Genomic DNA, 12,097 nt, shown 5'->3' with positions numbered 1-12,097 from the left:
TACGCCTACTTCCAACTAAAAAATATTCCATGAAAGAAACAACGACAATGTTAAGTTTCACAATTAAAGTAAACAGATTCTTCGAAGTTTCTTCGACATAGCTACAATCATGTTCAAAAGTTATTCGAAAATCGGCTTTTGAGGCTTTTTTCAGAGTTTGCCTCCTCTCCCCCTACAGCCAGTGTTGATTTGGTGTGGATCTGTGCCCCACAATACTGCTAGCGACTCTGAAAAAGACCTCCAGCCGACACTGAAGAGTGGGGGGAGGAGGGGTGGTGGCGAGTGGTTTTTCTAAAACTATTATGAATATGATTGTAGTTAGCTACCCACACATTGTTTGTGTAAAACAGCGATGAGATATCCAATTCTACTGAAAATACTATTACAGGAGGGGAAGTTTATAATACAATACTTTTTTCCTAATGTCAAGCCTTCTTTCTCCTTCGCTGTTTTTACTTTTTTAACGAAAATCCTTTACGTTGTTTATTAAACTTTACACATACTACAATGTAAAAAAAACTTCTGGTTGCTGCATTGTTTTATGATATTCGTAAAGGTATACGAGTTCTGCGTAGAATGTTTGCTTTTTAGACAGATCCTTTTACCTAATCTAAACACATTTCACTCACCTTAAATTCTTAAGTTAAATAACAAACATCATAGTGCCCTAAAATTTGTGAAGTAAATAAAATGTAAAACCGTATTAATCGCAACTAATAATTCTTTAAAATACTGTAACAGCCGAACGACGTACATCTGCCTAAAAGTAAGTTAAACAAACGACGTGTTATCTATCAGACACAACCTATAGCTTTTGTGACCACTTAAGCTCTACTTGCTTATTTTAAAAAATATTTGCCACAAATATTAACGGGCATAAATTAATTAAAGTGGCAAAAAAATCTTTAGTTTTGGTCATGTGATAAATTGCTGACGTCAGCAAAATTTTTAAAATTGTTGGCTTTTAATTTTCTTGAGTATATAATTTGCAAATATGAAGTAAAAGATCAAATTGCACATTTTTTCAACCTAAAATATTGTGGCTTTAGTCTTCTAATTTTCATTGCAGGTCAATCTATTATTTTATTGAGGCGCTAAAATAACTATATTTATTATTATCTTATTATTTTATGTCGACCATCGAAATTTCAAAAAAGTTTTTATATAATACTTAGAACGTTTGTGTTTTAATGTTATTTAGGCCAATACTTATGTAATAGAGTGCCAAATGTGCTAAAACTGTTAATGGAGTGACAAACATATAAAAAGACATTTACCGCAAAATACGGGCGTAACTTTCGCCCACACGAGGCAAAATAATATGTAAAGGCGTAATAAATGAGTGAACACCACACAATATAACATAATTCTAAAATATTGTTAACATATCGTAAAATCCGTTTAACATTTAAAAAAAAAATTCATAACTAATTTTTGCATAGGGGATCTTAGAAAAATAGGCGTATCTGTCCACGTGTTGAGGGCACAATTTTTTTTTCGCTAAATCAACTAAAAAAGTTAGGCAAAATAAGCCAGGCAAACAAAAGTTACAAGTAAAAAACGGAAGAGTAGGACCCGCACGTAGTGTAGTGGGTTCGTCTGCGGCTCCCAGTTCTGGGGAACGCGGATCGAATCCCGCTCGCTGCTTGGCAGTATGTTAGTGATGAACAAAGTAGTTCTTCTTCAATATGAATTAGCATATAGTTGCTATTAATATGGTCTTGATGTATTCTTAACTTTTGGCCAAGTGTCAGCTTAAATGAAAGAGGGTTCTGTTTCAAATAGCTTTTTAAAAAGCTAAATTTGACAATAATCTATGCTTTTATAGATTGTTCAGTTAAGAACTCAATAAAAAGAATATTATCATCACATCTAGCTAAAATTCAGATGCTTTTATAAAAATATAAATTCACAGAATGAAATAGTCAACAAAAGAAAAATCCACTTTCGTCTTAAAATATATATTTCTTCGTGACATAATTTGTTTTTGTTTATTTCTTTATAATAATATTACAACGTTAATTGGCCGTGACTTAACTTGCACAAAAAATTATAACAAAGCATTTGTTACGGCAAATTTAATTAGCACACAGTAGAATTCCTTGCTAATAAAATCACTTTGTTATATCACGTGAAGTATTCTAGCTAATTCAAAATGTAAACAAAACTTTTATAAAACATGGAACATGCATCCACCATGGTAGCCACGTACCACCGTTTTACAAACAAAAAGAGATGACTTAAAATGATTATTCCCAAAGCTAAAAAGGGAGTTAAATATGACTAAAAAACAATACAATTAGCAGTTATTTAGTTATCCATTGATTCAAAAGGGCTAAAATTATGGCTTGGTCTGGTCCTTTAACTTCCATCGGTTTTAAATGAGTGCATGTTGCTTTATTGTGACACCTGGAGCACTGTTTAGTTTTGCTGTCAGTATTTTTAACCTTGCATCTGGAGAAATACCACTTGTTGATAAACCAGAAAAGTCCTCTTTAACTTTTGATTTCGATAAATATTCACAGCATTTGTTAGAAGTTAACTTAAGGTTAATTTTCTCTGCCAACTGGAAGAGCGATAAACTATTAGTTTCTCGCCAAGAGCATAATCAGCGAATCTTTGAACAGAATTAATCTGATAATCCTTTAACATTCCCAAAATTAATTCATAACGGTACTTCGTATCAACCCAATAATCTAAGTAAACCAGAAGCTGTCATTGCTTTGTTTTAGCTACTACTAAAATCATTACCTTAAATTCATTAAAAGCAACTTTGCTTTTGACCTGGTATTTGAATTGTCAAAATTTTCCCCTCCGAAAGAGTAGAAGATTCGTACAATTTTTACCAATCCTTTTTTTGTTTTACCCCATGTAGCTATATAATTCTTAACCTTAAAATTTGATAGTTATGACATAAATATGCTGTTCATTGCTTTACTAGCCTGCCTGATCTCAGATTCATAAATACAGACTAATTCCTTTAGGACCGGTGTCAGTTTTTTAACATTTTGATTCATTTTCTTCCTAAGTTCTATTCGTATTGTATTTATCTTTACTGTACATCTATAGCGTTGTAAAATGCTGATCGTCAAAACTATTTGTAGCAACAAACGCCATCTTGTTTTAGATTTAATGACGTTAATATTGCTTCAAAAAAAGAAAAATATTGTACTACACTTTTCAAAGTTTTGATAGCGTCCTAAGTCTTGAAGAGATTTCGTAGGCTATTACTTTCGGTTGAAGAAAGTGAATAAGAAAATAACTGTAACTTAAATATTCTCAGTGAAGTAAACATGTTCTTATATAAGCTTTTTTGTGCCTTGTCTTTTCAAAACTTACAGCTCTTAATAAAAAAGAAAAGAAAAAAGTTGTACTTGTCCATTTGAGGCTGGCTTGCGGTTTACTAGTTGCTAAAAATTTCAGCTTGTATAGACTTTTAACAAATTTCCTAATTATGCCAAACTCAATTAAAGAGGTCAATACTAAGAATGATTCTTCTCTCTGAGTTCCTCAGCAAAAGGTAGAACAAATTATCTAATTTCATAAATACTTTTATTCGTTAAGTGCCTCAATTCCGAGCTAAAAGCTACGGTCCCACCCTTCATGTAGTCGAGCTTTTTAAGAATAGCCTCGTTTTCAAAATAATTATTTTCTTTAAATCTCAAATAAAATCCAACCAGAATATTATATTGCTCTAAAAACTTCAGTTTTGTCATGATAATTTAATATTCCATCTGAATATCCTTATTTGAAGAGCACAGAATCATTATAAAATTTTGGATGACGTCATAATTATTATAATTTATGAAATTCGGAAGGTGTATTACTTATAAAGTGTTGCTTATGCTTTTTTTACAGCGATATTACTTGTACTTAAATTGCGTAGCAGTCTTGCAAGTTTTAGTAGAATTACTTAAAATAAAAAGCATGTTTTAATGGACAAAATGCCAACATTTTTTTTGTCACCTAAAAATCTTATTTCATACCAAACATAAATATCTACCTCTCTGCTCACTTATTTCGTCTGAATATATGATGTCTAGCACATCTAAGACTGCTGATTTGTTTTTTCCTGTTATGTTACACGTCTTATAATTCGAGGAGTTAAAAATATCGTCAAATACAGGAGATGCTGCCCCTAGAATTTGACTATGAACTTGAAAGGTTTCTTCATCAACAACCAATGTAGCGTCGCTGTTATTCCATAGTTCACGATATGCGTTATCTTTGCCAGACTACCTTCGCTTTCTGGGTTAATAATCGATTACTTTCTAAATAATAGTTGTTTTAAAATAAAGCGTCCTCTCGGTTAAAAAAGCAAAAAAAGCGCTACGTAGGAGCTCAAATAACTAGACAGTTAGTTGATTGTTTTTATTACCTTTGTCATCCGAACAAGCGCCCTGGGCGCTTATTAAATTTTTGGATTTTTTGCATTGGCGCTTAATCGAGGGGGGCGCTTAAAAATGCTGGGCGCTTATAAATTTTCCCACAAATTAAAGACAACAGTAATTTTCAACTTTGCTTTTCCTGAAAAATAAAATTGAACAATAGATGTAACAAAATGAAGTTTAGTCTATCTCGGGTTCTCGATATAAGAAATTTTTTTTAAATAAGCGCCCAGTTTCTCAAGGTAGTTTTCGATTAGGCGCCCCCTTTTATCAGGTGGGCGCTTATTCGAGGGAGGCACTTAACTCAAAACATTAAAGGACTTTCTGACAATGATCACATGAGGAAAGAACAAGAGAAATAGCCAATCAAACAGCGTGGTCAGTATTCAGGTTAGTTTTTCCTTACCTCGTGCTGGTGCAGAGCTAGTTAGTTGTTATGCATGAACTTTTTAGGCTACTGGCACGGCTTAAACTTGCTAAAATTTAAACTCACTGTAGTAGTTTTGCTAACTAGCGGAATTCTCGATTATTTGCGTACTTATTGTACTAGAAGACAGCAAAGCGAGACGAATAATAATTTTCGCTGCCCACACTATAAATGTGAGCAGAGCTTGTGTCGTGATCATCCAGGGCTAGGGGTTTTTTCAGGTTCCGTGCCAATGTAAAAAAACCCCGAAAAAGCCCAGGGGAAGAGGTTTCCCTTCTGTATTATTATTTGCAATTTCCATCATAACAACTTAAGAAATAAAGTAAGAACATTTTCTAAACATTTTCTAAACAATGGTAGAAATTTTGTTGCTTTGTATGCACTTTTTGTTAGTTATTAATATTTCTAAGTGCTGAATAGAGTTAGTTTTCCTTACTGTTTCATCTTAATCATACCTGATTTCTCAATGTATTTAACGAGTGTTCACTCTACGGACTACTTCACATCTTAGAGGAAAGAATACGGAATGTATTTCTTCCGCCAAGGTTACATCTAATGATTTGTTACTTTTCTGTTGTTGTAGCGCTGCAAGATTTATGCACACGCTTTTTTAAATAAGTTAGAGTCTATATCGACATTTCGCAGGCAAAATTAGAGATTAATAATTTCAGTTTGCATATTTTCAAAACAGCCGACTAAAATTTTGGAAATTCGCAACTTTTCCTTTAACAAAAAAGTTTTTTAACAGCATTGAGAAAAGAAACCAGGTGCGTTTAAGTCGGTGTGGTACAATAGGCACTACTCAATTTCTCCTGAAAGTACCTTATATTCTCGAAAAATAGCGTAGTAACAGCATTGAAATTACTAAAAGCAGCCCTGTGGAGAAGTTTTATTTAATCAGTTAAAAGTTTTATTACTTTTGCGTCATCAAATACGTGACGCTTTTATTTTCGAAAGCTTACCCCATACCTCATGCGAAAACAATTACAAGCGGCCTCAGTTTTAAAGTTAGCCATTAGGTTGCTAAGGGTAAAGGACCTTCTTGACCCTCAAGATACTTAGCTGTTTGTGTACCTTTTGCTTCTTGCAGCGACACAATACAGATATTGTGAACCCTACATTTAGCCTTTGTACCGTGTTTGTCAGTAGTTAACTCAACACACACAAAACTATTCTTGAAAGCACACGTAAATGCCGTTGAAATACTGGCAATGTTGCTTCCCAGAAGATTTCTTACACAGTCCAGCCAGGAACAGTTTTGAAGGAGGCAGTAGTGTTCTAGAAATTGTGGTATAAAGGTTTCTAAACAAGTTGTTTATTTCTAGGCTATTTTGAGGCTTAGACCTTCTGAAAAAACAACGTGTAGTTATTAATGTTGGACCCCTGTATATTTATCCTTTTAACAAAATTTATACATACACATTTCATCTATGTAATTTATAGACAAGCACAATTTAAAAGATGTTAACAGAAAACTGGTGGTTGACTCCGGAATTTTTTCTTTGATCATCATTTTTTAAATTTTATTGATGACATTTTAAGATATTGAACACAGTGAGAGGAATAAAAAAATTTCTAAGAAAGTCTTTCAATTTCGCGGAAACTAAAACGAGAAAAAAGTTGATCAAATTTTGCTTGTTTATACTTGTCACCAGAAGAGAATTAACTAAGTTGATTCGTTTTCAAAGAAATAGCTAATAGTTTTAATTGCGCTATTTAAATGTTATATAATTTATCATGCACAGATAAATGGTTAACATTCGTGGTTTGCAAAAAATAAGGAGAATGTAAATAAGGTGACAATTTCGGTGGACTCAACCACATGCATTTTAAATTAATTTCACGTGTTGTTATAGAAATCGAACCCCAGAAAGACTAAATGAACAAATAGTTTTTCTTCAATCCTCATTATTACTACTTTTTAACTTTACATGTAAACTCACCAAAAAAATAACACGACTCCGAAAAAAGTCTTCCTTGTCTTCTGTCTACTTGGAAATTTTAGTAAATTTGCAAAACTTATATATTACAACTTCGGGTACAAAAAAACTTAGTTTAGCGAAATTAGAGACATAGAAATTTGTTTTATGGAAAAATTTCAGGAAATTTAGCCTGTAGTTACCCTACAACAGTCACATAGCAATTTTATTTTGCAGAGTAGCGTTTGATTTCTTATATTGCTTACAATTTGCTTGTGTATTTAATCTCACTTTGTAGCTTATCAAATCACAAAATTAGGTTAGATGTTTGCTAAAAACTGTGTTACGTCAGAGCACGAGATAATATTTACATGTGATAGTAACAAATATAATTTTCATACAGAAGTAGAGCTAGTTTGTGTATCGTTAACAAATTGCCTGGGGTCAATCCTCGGTCCCAAGAACTGGGAGCCACAGGCGAACTTACTACGTGCGGCAATATATTATCGATGCAAGCAGATAGCGTTTCTGGATGGTAGTTATAGAGCTAATTTGTACATCGTTTTGTGTGTTTGTATCGTCGACACACGTTCCTACAAAATCTCTATAACCCATAATAATAACTTCTGTTTGTATTAAGATTATAAATTCAAACTTACAGCATAACTCTATTTCAAGAGAAATATTTCTACAAAATTTAAACACATAACGAAGTTATTGAAAGAAAAAAAACATGACCCACGACATATCCACTTTTTATATTTTTCTCAGTAAGATAAAATACCAACAATAGAAGTAAAAAAATGTAACAATAGAACTATCAATTTAATTCTAAAAGCATAGACTTTACCGTGTTTTTTATAATAGGACGGTCACACTCAATTAATAAACTCTCCATCAGAGTGATTTAAAATCATTAGACTTTTCCGCAAGTACTGTGAAGATGTGAAACGATGCGGGAGAGTGATTAAAAACATCAAATTTTTGAGAACGGCAGTGGCGGAAGATCAAGTTTAACGCGTTTACTTGTAAGTTCGGAAATACCTAGGTGCTCAGATATACAGACTTTAAAATAAAGTTTTGTTTGCCATAATAAGTGGCGTTGCAGCCACTACAGTAACAGTAACAAACAGTAAACAAGTCCGGGGCGTATTGATTTGATTATTCTGTCCTTAAAGAAAAAAGCATCTACTTAGCGTCCTCTTCAAAGAAAATGTAATTTTAACATCACAATGCAGCTATTTTTTGCTTAAACAAGCGGGACATACGTGTTCTGATTCGTAAATAAATCTTTCCTGAAACCGGTAAAACAAGGACTAAATCTGTTTTAGGAGCAAGAGACGCTGGCTCCTTCAAATTTAAAAGAAAAAACAAACCGTGTTTATATTCCACGGGTAGAAAACTAGCAAAATTAGTAATATACTTCACTAAGTATTGGTTTCCTATATACGTTAGTGACAAAAAATCACCTTCACGAACGACGCAAGCGTCCAAGCGTGACAAAATTTTATTACATATTCCTCAAACGTAAATGTAATATTCTGATGCCTGGAATTAATATACTCTTAATTTTGAACATGCTGACGTGATTCAAATGAAAAAATCATCAACATATCGCCTATAAAAGGTCGGCTTAAATTTAGACGGACAATTTTTAAGCTAAATCTTTTTATAATGACACAAAAATATTAACCAGTGTAGGCTCCATGTCAACACTATCGATTTGCTTATAATATACGCCATTGAAACAAAAATAGACTTTGTAGTCGCTAGAGTAAGAAGACGGGAAGTTTCAGCGTCCTTGGGGATTTCTATGTTACATTACAGCTGGAGATACGTATCGCATTGCTGTAACTTGCTTGCCTGTCACACAAGCTGACAGCACTACAAAGTGCGCCGGAGTGTAGACTCGAACCCAAAACCTTATAAATACAAGCCGAATGCGCTACCACTACAGTATTTCCGCCTAAAAAAAATTCAATATTTCGATAAATAATTCTATTTTTCACTTTTTGTCATTTACAAAGCACTGCATTGTGGAAAAAAAAAATTTTTACAATATAGATGTTTTTGATTTTTGTGGCGCAAGTTTAAGCAGTGTTTCTTTCAAAACTAAGTTATAATGCCCGTATACGTCTGTTACGCAAAATTGTAACTACACTAGCGAGACACACGAAATAGTAAATAGATGACGGGTGTGGATTAATCTACGGGCAATCAACTAGTTATTGAATTTGCACTTTTATTTGCAACTATTTTCTGCCATTTAATTTAAATATGTTAAATTTTTAGTTAAGGTCATTTGCAGCTTTTCTTATTGTTTTTCCTAAGTTTCAAAATTAGTCATTAATGTTTGTGTCTTTTTCAGATTAAGGACATCGATGCTGTAGAAACAGAACAAATCGAAGAAAGACGAAGAAGTCTTTAATACATTAACTGCTTCACGAAATAACTGGTATAAATCTTTTACATGCCAATGTTGGCCAAAGTTTTATCAATTGACAATTGTTGCAAAATCGCGAGATGCTAACTTTTAAACTGTCTTAAATTTTTATCATGCAGGCTTCCTGTGTTGTTTTGTCTGCATTATGGATTTTTAATAAATTGATATTTTGCCAGGGGAATAATCTTTTTGTTGTTTTTATTTTTATTATTTTATTTTAATTTTGAGATTTTGAGACGAACATAGAATGCATGGACATCGTGTTTTCTTTGCAAATGTGGTTTGTATTTGCGTGTATTTATTTATTTAATTTTGTTTTTGTTTGTTGATTACAAACTAATTATCTTCGCAAATAATAACAATTTTATGACAACAATTGTAAAGAAAAGAATAGATAGAAACAAACGCAAATAAAAAGAATGAAAAATATTATTCATTTTAGAATTATATTTACGTCATATTTATATTTATTTTTCAAATATTATACTACTTTAATTTACTTTACAAAATCCGAACTTGAATGGATTAAAAGCGCCGCTAAAACATTCAAATGATGATTGCATGTTATCAACGTTAAATATGGCGCTAAAGCTGTGGAACCACCACTTTTAATTTCTTCGTTAAGTATACAGAATCATGTAAAACTTTTAAAAGAAAAGGCGACTTAATAACCAAAGTACAACGGTGTGTTTGGAGCTGAGAAAATGGGTGTCTTGAACTGTTCAACACACTAAAAGAATTGGCAAAATAAGTGTATATTTCCAAAAAAGTGGGAGCGGAAGTGCTTTTCGTGCCTAAATGTTGAGTGTGTTGCTTCATTTAACCAGTAACTTATAGATCATAACTGAACCTTCTTAAAGTCAACACTGTCCTCTATATACTCTATCCTATCCTTTTCAAAAAATCAATTGTAATCATTCACCATTTTAGAATCAGATTTCTCACCACAATGAATATACATTTCCCGTAATTTTTGTTTTTCAAATAATTTTTAGTGTTACGTCACAATATCATCAGTTTCTGCCCAGCTTCTGCCGCTTTGACCTCAACTCAACATGGTTAACAGAGATGTTGTTAATTAGATCTTTGAATAATAAAAACACTATCATGGCGATTTTGTCCTAATTTTTATGCGCCACATCTTTCACAAAAGATATCAGCCATAAGAAAAATATTTACATCGAGATTCTCTTCACGCCAGCACGAATAGTGCTGAAGGGTTAAAACAAAAAGGGCGAAGCTATGAGAAAATGAAGTGTAACAAACAAGATACTATTTTCACATAAAAAATTGTCATTCTTTGTTTCTCCACGATTGCCAAAGTTATTACTTCAATTTTGCTGACATAGTTGGCGTTTAAAATGTTTTTTTACAACAGAAAAAGTCACAATACAAGAAGAGAAGTTTGTTTGTTTATGATTCCACTTATGACTTTTAAACTCCTTCCTAGTAACCGTTATGTAAATGTTTCCAATCGGAACAGCACTTCCATAAATAGAAAAAAAAATCACACTAACCTGAAAATATCTTCCAACGTATGTCTTTAATAAACATAATTTACCCAAAACTTTGTGACGAAAACTGATCTGTAAATAACCTTTTTCGTGCTTGGGGATGGAGGAGGAAGGTGGTGCTGATTCACCTTTGCCCCCTCTCTAATCAACTTTTCTAAATAAACTTTTATGAGCTTCTACAATCCTGGACATAATGTTATTGGAAAAGGCCGATTTTTGGATATTTCTCGAACGGGTCAAAACTCTGCAGCTGGCAGGCTGCAAAGGCTTCGCTTTGGGAGATGTGTAGGCCAGGTAGATAACGTCTAAAATGCGCTACTGGCAGTTTCTGTCATGTCCACATTTAGGAGCAATCCACACGACAGCCCGCTAAGGTGCTAAAATTTGGGGAAACGGGGTGTGCTGTCGCCAGCAAAAATTAATATATATTAAGAATTTGAAACTATCCAAATAATCTAAGATCCGAAGTCCTAAGTCCGTTTGCGATGTCTGTTTGCGATGTCTGTTTGCAATCATTGACAAGTTCGTAATGTCTTTGTCTTTTGTAGAAACAGTGTTTATAACTGCTTGTGGAACCAACTATGAAATCCCGCCCTCTTTTCCCATAAATTAAGTCCGGGATTGTAGTTACACTACCGTAATGCTTCGAAAAAACGCCCCTTCTATTAAACGCCCTCTCGAATAGACGTCCCTCCTTTTCAGTCATTTTTTAAATAAACGCCCCCTCGAATAGACGCCCCTCGAATAGACGCCCCTTCCTCATAAGGGGAGTTTATGCGAGGTGATAGTAAAAGTATAGCTACTTACTTACTCACTTTTTTCCTAAATCTTAGGTTTAAGGTTGGAAATTTAGCTTTTCGCTTTTAAAGTTCATTCTCTAAAACATGTGAATATCTTCTATTTTCTGTTGTGAAGATATATATTATAGGTATCCTTAAAAACTGCAAAAGAGACGAAGTGTTAAAAATTTAATAAACGCCCCCCTCTTTTAAACGCCCCCTCGAATAGAAGCTCCCCCCCCCCAAATGTCAAAAAATTTAATAAACGCCCCGGACGTTTATTCGAAGCATTACGGTATGAGATTTTATTACTTTTTCTAACTTCTATTTAGATTTCATTTTTCATAATTTTTCTTTGGAAAGTATGCCAAAGTGACGCAATTTTTTCGAATTGAGTAAAGTCTTGAAAAAACCTTTAATGTTTTTAAAAGCTATTTATTGCAATCAAAACATTATTTTTTGTTTGTCACATTAACTAAATACCAAGCAATGTTACCAATATTCTATGAATTTTAAATTTCAGCTAATTTTTACGCATTTCCGGAAATTTGATGACACCATTAGTTGAAATAATAATTTTTCCTAGACCAAGACCGTACTTAACGAGTTGATTAAGCTCAACCCCTC

This window comes from Hydractinia symbiolongicarpus, chromosome 15 (assembly GCF_029227915.1).
Source record: "Hydractinia symbiolongicarpus strain clone_291-10 chromosome 15, HSymV2.1, whole genome shotgun sequence".
Taxonomy (NCBI): Eukaryota; Metazoa; Cnidaria; class Hydrozoa; order Anthoathecata; family Hydractiniidae; genus Hydractinia; species Hydractinia symbiolongicarpus.
The sequence above is the reverse complement of the archived record's forward strand: the minus strand, read 5'-3'. Positions refer to the sequence as shown.